This window comes from Silurus meridionalis, chromosome 1 (assembly GCF_014805685.1).
Source record: "Silurus meridionalis isolate SWU-2019-XX chromosome 1, ASM1480568v1, whole genome shotgun sequence".
Classification (NCBI taxonomy): Eukaryota; Metazoa; Chordata; class Actinopteri; order Siluriformes; family Siluridae; genus Silurus; species Silurus meridionalis.
The window spans coordinates 4,600,557-4,612,848 of NC_060884.1; the positions used below are offsets into that span (position 1 = coordinate 4,600,557).

At 41.2% G+C, this 12,292-nt stretch overlaps 1 protein-coding gene across 3 annotated transcripts in view; it reads left to right on the forward strand.

The window, feature by feature from the left end:
- Positions 1–2,180: 2,180 nt before the first annotated feature.
- The window catches only part of mgat3b (beta-1,4-mannosyl-glycoprotein 4-beta-N-acetylglucosaminyltransferase b), a 54,244-nt gene continuing 44,132 nt past the window's right edge, over positions 2,181–12,292 (forward strand). The window contains exon 1 of one of the 3 annotated variants that reach the window (XM_046845634.1): positions 2,181–3,189. The gene's annotated coding sequence lies outside the window, so the exon portion shown is untranslated. The other 2 variants (XM_046845655.1, XM_046845645.1) reach the window with 2 other exon arrangements.

Here is a 12,292-nt window from a genome sequence, read left to right on the forward strand (position 1 = left end):
CAGTAAACACCTACACAATGTCCTCTCCGTACATTGAAACTCCTACGCAATGTTCACTCCATACATCAGTAAACACCTACGCTATGTCCACTCTGTACATCAATAGACACCTACACAATGTCCACTCCGTACATCAGTAAACACCTACACAATGTCCTCTCCGTACATTGAAACTCCTACGCAATGTTCACTCCATACATCAGTAAACACCTACGCTATGTCCACTCTGTACATCAATAGACACCTACACAATCTCCACTCCGTACATTGAAACAACTATGCAATGTCCACTCCGTACATCAGTAAACACCTACACAATGTCCACTCTGTACATTAAAACACCTACGCAATGTCCGCCTCCGTACATCAGCAAACACCAACACAATGTCCACTCCATACATCAGTAAACACCTACACAATGTCCACTCCGTACATCAGTAAACACCTACACAATGTCCACTCCATACATCAGTAAACACGTACGCAATGTCCACTCCATACATTAAAACACCTGTGCAATGTCCACTCCGTACATCAGTAAACACCTACACAATGTCCACTCTGTACGTCAGTAAACACATACACAATGTCCACTCCGTACATCAGTAGACACCTACATAATGTCCACTATGTACGTCAGTAAACACCTACACAATGTCCACTCCGTACATCAGTAAACACCTACACAATGTCCTCTCCGTGACATTGAAACTCCTACGCAATGTTCACTCCATACATCAGTAAACACCTACGCTATGTCCACTCTGTACATCAATAGACACCTACACAATGTCCACTCCGTACATCAATAGACACCTACACAATCTCCACTCTGTACGTCAGTCAACACCTACACAATGTCCACTCTGTACGTCAGTCAACACCTACACAATGTCCACTCTGTCAGTCAACACCTACACAATGTCCACTCTGTACATCAGTAAACACGGACACAATGTCCACTCTGTACGTCAGTAAACACCTACACAATGTCCACTAAGTACGTCAGTAAACACCTACACAATGTCCACTCCGCACATCAGTAAACACCTACACAATGTCCTCTCCACATTGAAACTCCTACGCAATGTTCACTCCATACATCAGTAAACACCTACGCTATGTCCACTCTGTACATCAATAGACACCTACACAATGTCCACTCCGTACATCAGTAAACACCTACACAATGTCCTCTCCGACATTGAAACTCCTACGCAATGTTCACTCCATACATCAGTAAACACCTACGCTATGTCCACTCTGTACATCAATAGACACCTACACAATCTCCACTCCGTACATTGAAACAACTATGCAATGTCCACTCCATACATTAAAACACCTACGCAATGTCCACTCTGTACATTAAAACACCTACGCAATGTCCGCCTCCGTACATCAGCAAACACCAACACAATGTCCACTCCATACATCAGTAAACACCTACACAATGTCCACTCCGTACATCAGTAAACACCTACACAATGTCCACTCCATACATCAGTAAACACGTACGCAATGTCCACTCCATACATTAAAACACCTGTGCAATGTCCACTCCGTACATCAGTAAACACCTACACAATGTCCACTCTGTACGTCAGTAAACACATACACAATGTCCACTCCGTACATCAGTAGACACCTACATAATGTCCACTATGTACGTCAGTAAACACCTACACAATGTCAAAAAGTTCAATATAACTACACAATGTCCATTATATATACCTATATGTGTCTACAAAATGTACACTGTGTACCCCTATATACACACCTACACAATGTCCCCTTATGTCAACACGTATGACTTTACACAATGTGCACTGTGTAGACCCACATACATCAACCCATTTTTTGGAAAAGAACATACGGAAACCACCACCAGTGGATATAAATAATAACAGCTAGTAAAATGATAACTGTGGGAAGCTTTTGCTACCAATCAAGTTGGGAAATTTCAGACCAGGAAACTCCTCCACATCTCCGGATCCTCACAGCCCGAATATTTCCAAAGCTTGAAACTTAAATGAATGGATCCACCCACTATAATCACAAAAAGCTGAAGGAAGGGGGAAAAAAGAGGAAGCTGTTGGACAAATAAATGAGAGATGTTCAATCTTTTATTATTATTATTTAACAGCAATTCAGTAAAGATTTCTCCAGACACTAATAGAGAAATGGGTTTGATATCATTGGTGCAAATGTTGCTTTTCTTGATCATATGAAATGACACGGTAATGGACTTCCTGTATGTTCCTCTAGCTTCAAGTGCTCGCTTTTGGCACGCGCCCCTACGCTTCCACTACATACCCCACCTCGTGTGTGTGTGTGCACGCTAAGGGACCAAACTGGGAAGAGGAGGAGGAGCCGGGGGCTCGTGCGTTGCCCCTTCCCTTCCCTTTTCCTCCCTCCCTCCCTCCCTCTCGTATTCTTTTCAAGCGAGAATGAAAATAACAGCGCGCGAGAGGGGGGAGCTGTTGTTGGTGGTGCTGCTGCGCTGAGCGGAAAGGCGTCGTTTTCGTCGCGATTCGAGTCACGCGAGGAGCAGCAGCGAACACACGCGGAGCAAGAAAGGTAAAGGAAGGAAAGGGAAGGCGCCGTGAAGACGTCAAAAAAAAAAACCGGAGAAAAGAGGAGAATCAGTGTGCATTGAAGTGCACGAGCGTCGATTTCGTGTTCCACTCCGTCCGCATCATCGTCACTCCTCCTCCTCCTCCGCCTCATCACCATCCTAATCATCATCAGCGGCTAAAGCAACCGGGCATGGCCGCATCCCCCTCTTCCTCATCAACGGCGATCGGCCGCGCGCGGCATCGCCAGGGCTGCGGCGTCGGCGCGCGGTCGCACGCGGGCGTCGTGTTCACGCGCGGCTGTCAGTGAACAAGAAGCGCCTCCCCGTGCTGCAGGTTCTCTCCTGCAGAGGACCGGGCATCTTTCAGGCCGCCGTCAGACCGCCCAGATCTATCTTTCTCTTTCTCTTTTTCAACATTTGCATATAAACATATCTATATATATTTCTATTTGGATTTTTTTTTCTACGCAAAAAGCACGCGACCGCATCTGGACCCCCCAAAGTCGGTTTGACTTTCACCGCGCTCGAGCCTAAACAAAGGGCCGGATCTTTCTTCGCTTTTTTTTAAAGCTTTCACTCAATCTCTGGAGACCCCCCAAACCGGGCGATGGGTATGTATCATCTCCTTACACACTCCAATCTCGAGCACGGAAGCGCGCGCGCACACACACACACCCCATGCACACTGGTATATCTAGTTAGTGTGACCGTGCCTACACCTACACGCAAGCACGTGCATGCATTTAAATACAACTGTGCACCCTTAACTCGATCGCGAGGGCACGCGTGATGACCGACACGTGACCATGTCACATGGACATCAGCTACTTTGTTACGATCGTACAAATGGAAACCTGAGGTTGAGGTTCACCAGCACTTTCAGCATGCAGATGGTCCAGATGATTTTCGGTGGACAAGCTGTCAGAGGAAACGTGTCCAAAATACTGTAGTTGCTTTATGCCAAGAGAGAACAGAGATATCTCTTACACACTACTGGTGAGAACTTTACCCTTGAAGATGGGGAACATACAGACGTGAGGTTGGTGGAAACAGCTGCCATAGCATAAGTGTTAACAGGAAATTGAATGGTAGAAGGTGGGATGCCAATTTGGGGAATTTGCTTAAATTTGGTTATCATTTGACTTCATTTGTCGATCAAAATCTGTATATTTTAGTACCGAAAGACTTTTCAGAGGGAATATTTTAACCCTGAGATGGTATTTGTCCATTCCTACCTAAACTTCTGGATTCCAAAACCCTCCTAAAATGTCTCGGATGATTTGATGTATATATTTAATGCTTAATGTCGATACCTGGATTTTGATTCCATGTGCCATTTTTAAGCCTTTCTCTTTTTTATTTTGCAATTACACTTCCAATGGTATGGTCCGTTCCTGCACTGTCAGTCTCCATAAGAAAAAAAAACAAAACAGCATGGGCTTGTAATGGGAATCTTCCTAACAACGAGGAAAGAAATTACAAAAAAAGTTACAGAGACCAATGATACAAGCAAAGCAAGTTTTAATCTCGCAGATGTGCCCTTTTTGATCAACATTCTTAATGATAATGGTTGAGATGATAAATCGTGTCCTTGTTTGTTCCTTTTACTCTACATTCTGTTCTGTTTACTCGTCCCTGACGGTTTCAACACTGTGGGTCCTGTGGGTGTTGTCTAAAATCTTCCATTACAGTATAAAGGGCTGCTTTCTTTCTAGCCCAAACTTTTTAGTGTAAAGCACGATTGAGGACTGATATTTATTCGTGATCGTACAGCCCACTTTGTGGACACACGTGTGACGCATCATTAGCTACGATACATGTGGGTGTTTTTTACTTCCGAAGCTGAATGTAAACCATGCAACTGTCCAGTCAGAGCACAAAACCCAAACATGGACACACATCAGAACTGGTGAGTTGAGTATTTTTTCCTGAGGTAACCTCAAGATCCTGCTCCTGACTAAAAAACATATCATGCTTAGTTCCAAATATGACATGTCTACAACCCAGCCTTCAAAGTCTTCTTCAAAGTATCTATAAAGCATGCCTTGGCCTTCAGGCCACTTGAAGCTTAAAGCTAGCTCTAGTCGCAGAGATACACTCCTTCGCATAGCTCCAAGGTCTCCTAAATCCCAACACATCTGATCTAGTTCATCAGCTCATTACGGAGCACAACGTGGGTTGGATAAGATATGTGAGGAGCCTTGAAACTGCAAAGAGCCCTGGAGTGGAGATCAGAAAAAGGTGGTTTAGTGCCAGGCTCTGATTTCCTCTTAACATGAACAAAGTATTTAGGAGTGCGTATGATCAAGAGGGAGGAGTTGATGTAGAGCCTCATCTGACTCTGTTCACCTATACATCAGTGTTTTATTTACCCAGTTTGAATCGAGTGCTTTTCTGTGAAAGGCAGCATTAAATTGTCTCCACAATGGCTGTAAATGATCCTAAATCTCAGGCACTCCGTGTACTATCTGATATTTTGAATAGCTTGGTTTTCATTGCAAATCTTTAATCCTATTGGGTTTCTGACAGGAACATTTTGAAGAGCAAGCTTTCCAACTCAGTATATAATCGTTGGATCGAATTGTGCATTCTAAACGCGATAATTAACAAGCAACCTGCCGGCTTGATGTGTCCCAGGCTTTACATTTAAAAAATGTAAAAAATGATACTATCTTTTGGAGAGAGAACGCGAGGAACTTTTTGGAATTGTATTATTAGTGAGCCTTCATCCAGCTTTAGTTTAGGCTACAGGAAGGCACAGGTACTAAAACCTGGTAACAAGTCCATTAACTACAGAGGCTTGTTTGTGTCAATAAATGTTTAAGCTAATTTGTATAAGTTTTTATTAACAAACAGTTAGATTTAATAAGATGAGTCAAAAGATTGGTTAAACATATCGGCCAAAAAAAATCTACATCATGTATTGGCCATCGGCTGCCCCGATTTCGAAATATCAGCATCATCCAGAGAAAAACCCTTATCGGTTGACCTGGTTTTCTGGTTGTAGTGTTTCTTCTTTTTGTAGAGGTACGTAACAAGGTTTTATGCCAAAACGTTCTAGACTCTTAAAGGAAAGCTACAACTTACAGAGTGAACGCTCTTGACTTGGACACTAGGCTTGAACAAAAATCGTCAAGCTACAATAGCAAAGTGTCTGTGAAGATTCGTAGTCATCCTTGTGCGGTTATCTGGAAGTTGAGTCATGTTGACTGGACTTCTGTCTGGTTGGATCGAAACGTTTCAATACTCATTCCGAGCAGCTTCTACAGCCTGAGGGAAGTTGACAGGATTCCATCTTCGAGGATCCTCCCCTTCCCTGGATAGTCTTGTTAAGGGACAAGGTGTGGTGTGGCTTTTCTGGTGGAATGGTGGATGTCCATCCCTAAGAAGTTCAAGACCTCTTCAAATATCCATCAGAAAAGCTACATCTAAGGACCCCCATCATCCACTTCTTCATTCTCTGTCTCTGGGGTAGCCAAACGACTCCCCTTACTCCTGACACATCCCTCCCAACTTTTACCTCCGCTTGTCCAATAACGAGGCTATTCCGGGAGAGGAGGATCCACATCCCTTGAGCATACAAATTTGGGGACACTTGCCTCAGCCTGGAGAAGCTGCTTGGATGAGTAGTGAAACGTTTTGATACAACCAGATAGAATTTTTGTTGATATGACTCAACTTCCAGACTGCAATAGCAACATAAATGCAGAAGGAAGTTTGAAGAGAAGCTAGCATCACTTGTTTTACACTTTCTTTAATTTGGCTGCAAACCTTAGAGTGCTCCTTTCATTTTTTATTAGTCCTATAGAGCCTATAGAGCATATCACCTCTTTAAATACCTCATTGAACTTGCCATCCAATAAACAAGGGCTTTAAATGTTGTATTTGGTATATTGGAATCGTGAGAAAGTGAAACTTGTGATATTGCCTTGCAGGACTCAGAAAAAGCTTTATCTTGTAATTTCATTTGGTCCAAAATGCCTGCTCTGGATGGAGCCTTAGTTGGAAGTAAATGCTGAACAAAGATTGGCATTTCGAATTCATAGTTTGGGCTTCAGACCACATTTTCTTAGAGGCTGTTGGGCAACAGTGCGCAGATTGCTACAGCTCAAGTATCGCTCAGTCTTCATCTATCTGATGTGACATCTCTCTAACGGAGCCTCTGGCAAAGTCTCTCACCTTCTCCCAACTTTTCTTCAACCTTTTCTGTTTACCCTGAGGTGTGTTCTCTAGGAATGACTGCTGCATGTAATGTGGCCACATCTTTTTCCTAGAAAAATGACGAGAAAGGTATAGCAAGAATGGGAGAGGTTAAAGGAGAGATGAAAGCACTCTTTCAGACCGACTCGTTAATTCTATCAGCAAGGAGTCTGATGCCTCTATGATGAGATCGACAGCAATTGTGGCATTTTGAATTTATATTAATACTATTTAGACCGAGGACACTTATAGAGCATTTCGATTTGAAAGAAAAACCTGCTTTGTTCTTCTAAGGTCTCTCAAAATTTGGTGAAATCATTGGGAGGAATGGATATGATCTCGATATTGAACATTGAAAACCGTGTAGCTCTATTGTAATGGAAATATTGGCCAAAGGATCCGGATTACAGGAGCAATTTCTGATTAAGTAGGTCAATTTCTTTGGTCTTGATGAGCAACGTTTAACGGCGATGATGTTAAAAGTGGCGTGCGCTGCAGATGGCGGAGATTTCGGAGGAGGCCTGCTGAGATGAGATTTTCTTCAACGGAATCAGCAAAAAGCTCTGAATACCCAGGGATTAAACGCTAGTACTAGACGGCTTGCTTTAAAATAATTCTGGATCTACTGAAGGCTTAAAACTAATGATAGAACAGACCAAAATGATTAAAAGAGGCTAAATTTGTCCTCAGTATTTGCTGTTGCGCTAGGCCACTGTTTGACATGCTATGCTAGCAACAATGTAGCTGTTTGATTGCATTTTAATCGAATTATTTTGCTTATGTATTTCAATTAACAACCTAAAGTTACATCCTATCATGCTTAACGAAAAGCGAAGGCGCGCAAGCCTTAATTAGCATGAAGGAAATCGTGGCATGCTAATGGAGGGCTGCTAGCAATCACTTGTTAGCTCTGTGGTGCTATGGATTCGTTTTTTTCCTGTAGTCTTGTTTTTTTTGGTTTATTATCTGTTTTGTTTGATTTTTGTGTTTGTGAACTGGTCAGTTTTTTGGGGTCTTGTAGAAGAATTAGTTGCTTCTTTTACAGTTCGGCTGCATTAGAAAGGTTGATCATTTCACGTGTCTGCCATTGGGGAATAGTGTGTGTTTCTCTAAAATTAGTTAAACATTAACAGCCTGTTTTTAAACTTGTGCAATTAACGATCGTATTAGATAGTGTCAATCGCAATAGCTGTTAAATTGGATGGCGGGAAACTCCTGCATGTTTATTATCGCTAAAAATTTTGCGACTGTTGTAAATAGAATACGTTCATCCTCTGCCTCAGTTTCTATCCGGAACGAAGCTTAATAGACTGCTGTCTAATGCAAATGAAGAAAATAACACCACATGACCACATTTTAAAGTCCTGTTTGTTAGTTGGGCAGCATTTTTTTCACCTGCTAATTAAACAAAAAATAAACGTTAGCCGCTGAAATTCCGATGTATATGTTGCGATTCTGCTATAATCACTGTTACTAATTAATAGATTTATTTGTGTTACTGTGACAGAGTAGTTTTTGTGTAAATCTACTTTATAAAGTAGTTTTTGAAATCGGTAATTTACTTCGTATGTTTTGTTTGAAGTATTGTACTTTTACTACATTTTAAATCGTATCTGTTACTGAGTAAAAAAAAAAAATACAAATAATGCAAAAGGGAAAAAATTTACTTGTACTTAAGTAAAACTTCATTGAAGTAACAGTACTTTTACTTTGAGTAGAATATTTTCTTACTTTTTCCACCTCTGCTAAGCATCAGCTAAATGAGAACAATTACCAAATGCTTTTGTGTAGTGCCTCTGATTGGTTGTTTTATTGAAACATAATCGTCAAACCAAAGCAATCATTATTAGACATTCAATGTCCTAATGTTTCTATTGGTGTCCAGTAGTAGCAAACAGTGTTTTATTGGTTATTTCAATTTAAGCTAACATGCTAGGCAGAGAATGCTACAAATTCCAGTACCAAAGGGACATTGCAAGGTCAGGATAACCATTAAAACCAGTACCAATTCTATGATGGTTGCTATTGCAGCTACAATCAAACTTAATCTTGTATAGCCATTCGTGTTTGTAATATAATTACTACCAATTCTCTGTATTCTTTCCAACAGTTTCCTTATGTACATTCAGAGCTGGTAAACTGTCACAGCAGGAGTACTTATCTGATTGGTTACCAGCCCCGGCTGATGCTGTAACCACTCGATTTGATGTTTTATTGAGCGATGAGCTGTTAGGACTTTGGGTGGTAATCCATTCCACATTACGACTATACAACTGGGGTACATACAACACATTTCAGGACAAAAACAGACCCGAGTAACGTAGCTGGATCAGAGATGATGCATACACAGAGTCTGAGGTGTGCTGCGGCTCTTTTTTGAACGCCTCAGTTGTCTTTGCAACTGTGATGCTATTTGCCAGGCACTTCAGAAATGATGGAACAGCTCCATCAGCTCACACTTGTCCCTGAGCTCTTTCTATAAAAGGCACCACAGCCTTCTTTCTCTCTCTACCTCTCTCTCTCTCTCTCTCTCTCTCTCTCTCTTTCTCACACACCAACACATACACGCACACACGCTTTATGTCAAAACGCAGGCAGCAGAATAGCAGCCATTCTGCCTGGCTGCCTTTTGTCCTGGACGTGTCACCTTACCGAACATACCAACTTCAGGGAAAATGGTGCTGGCCCGGCTTTGACCTCCGTGCGGCGCAGACAGAGAGATGGATGATGGAACGTTCTATTTGAGTTCACTTACAGGGATGATGTGTAAATATAAGCCGTGGAGAGGAACACACTCGCAGTCGCGCACACACACACTTGGAAAAACAGCGATTACAAATCAAATCTCGTCTTGAAACAGAATCAAAGCCTTATTTCTGTCATATTTAAACCAAGTTCTATTTAGTCAATAATAATTAAATTTACATTCGAATGAAAAAAATACAAAACAAATTGTTAATTTCATAGTACACCAAAAAAATGGTCCACTTTATGTGGGACATTACCCCTCAGAGAGACCCAGAGAGAGATTGGAAAGGGTAGGCAGCTGTTGGACTCTCTGTGCCAGCCAGCTGGCTGATGTTCTCAATCACTTGAACGAAGCAGATGAAGAAATATAGGCTTGAAGGACAAATTAAGGGCAGTTTTTTCTCTGGGATGGTTTGGTAAAAGAAAAAAAAGAGAGGAAATTTTACATTTGTCAGGCAAGACAGTTTTGTTAGATTTGTCAGATGTCTGATGTACTATGACGTGTCATAGTTCATCACAGTGTTATTTACTTTAGTCAAAATGTTATAATGTTCTGCCTGATCGGTGTGTAAAGTTTACAAAAACCTTACCGTAATGTTAAATCTTTAGCACGTGAAGGGTTTTCCCAGGCTGACACTCACTTCTCTTTTTGTTTACTTCGCCTAGATATGATTGATCGACCAATAATGCTAGCATTGTTTCATATCTCAATGTAATTCTTCCAAAACTCTTGTAAAAATTTGAACTCTTAACCCTTGAGTCAGCAGGACGAAACATGAACAGCCAACCACTTGCATAGTCACAAGCCAGCTTTCCATCCCACCCTGAGAAAAGCCTTTAAAAATCATATACCATTAAAAAAAAACAATTTTCCCTCATAAAATGAACAGTGTCCTTCTACTTTATGTCTTCTAGAGATTTTACAACACAGAGGACGTATAAAACAAATAGCCATAAAGTGTGAATGTTTTTTTTTTTTTTTTTTTGCCTGAAAGTTGTTTTGAAGATGAAAAGTCCTTTAAGGTCGGAAAGGCGTGAGGCAGAATGCACTTGGCATTGGAAGAGGAAGGAAGTCACAGTAACTTAACGTTGATGTGTGCGGTTTTCTAAATTAACGGGATCTGTTTCTATTGGACGCTCGGTGTCTCATACCTGGAAACAAGTTGCGACGTAAATGGCGGTAATGCAGTTAAGTGCATAAATAGGCAGCGTGCAGGTATTTACTTTACCAATTATTGTCAAACCGTCTGCACCTGGGGATTAAAACAGGGATTAGTCACTATTTCTGGGAACTGCTGTACAAGAATGCACATGCTTTGTAGGAAAAAAAAACAATTCTTTAATAATTTAAAATTGGTTAAAATAATGGTATGATGTGTTGGAGAATGTAGCACTCAGTAGTTTGGGGTTATTTTTTACAAAAAATCAACATAGTTTACATATATTTATGCACTTACAGTATATTTCATACACCATTGGACACAAAAAACTCAAGTTTGCATCAAGTACTTCACACCAATGTTGTTCATTTACATTACATTTACATTTGTGGCATTTAGCAGACGCCCTTATCCAGAGCGACGTACAAACGTGCTTTAAATCTCTAGTAATGAATAAATCTACACTGGTACGCAAGATTACAAACTCAAATATAAATATAACCTGAATTCTACAAACTTGGAAAGTGCTAATTTAGGTATTTCAGGAAGAGGTAGGTCTTTAGTCGTCGCTTGAAGATAATCAGGGACTCTGCTGTACGGACATCTAGGGGAAGTTCATTCCACCACCTCGGTGCCAGAACAGAGAAGAGCCTTGAATTGTACTTACCTCTCTTTCTGAGAGAAGGTGGTACCAGTCGAGCAGTGCTGGAGAATCTCAGACAGCGTGGTGCAGTGCGAGATGTGATGAGGTCACTGAGGTATGATGGTGCTGGTCCATTTTTGGCCTTGTAGGCAAGCATCAGTGTTTTGAATCTGATACGTGCAGCTACTGGAAGCCAGTAAAGGGAGCGCAGCAGTGGGGTGGTGTGGGAAAACTTGGGCTGATTGAACACAAGCCGTGCAGCTGCATTTTGGATCATTTGCAGTGGTCGAATAGCGTTCAGGGGGAGACCTGCCAGCAGAGAGTTGCAGTAGTCAAGTCTTGAAATGACAAGAGACTGAACAAGCACCTGGGCAGCCTGTATGGACAGAAATGGTCGAATCCTTCGAATGTTATAGAGAAGAAATCGACAAGAACGAGCAACATTAGCGACATGTGGGAAGAAAGACAGTTCATTGTCCATAGTTACCCCAAGGTTACAAGCAGTGGCTGAAGGGGAGAGCAGAGAGTCATGAAGTGTTATTTGTAGATCTTGACCTGGGGATGGATCACCTGGGATGACCAGCAGTTCTGTTTTGCTGGGGTTGAGTTTAAGTTGGTGAGCACTCATCCATAAAGATATGTCTGACAAGCATGCTGAGATCCAAGCGGAAGCTGTTCATTTTTCTATAACAACATACCCACAAGTCATTCTTAACTTCCTGATTTTATCCAGCATTTACTTTTGCTTTTCAAATGGTAGCTTTGCCAGATAAGAGTATGTTTATTGTGCTCACTAAATGTATTGGCAATTAAACAATCGGAAGATTTGAGCAATAGACTGAATTAATAATAACAAATTTAAAGGAATTGTGAAAAAAAAAAAGAAGAAAATTATAAAATATTAGATATTGCAATAGTAGTAATAAATATATATATTAGTATTTAATCATCTGACATTGGGAA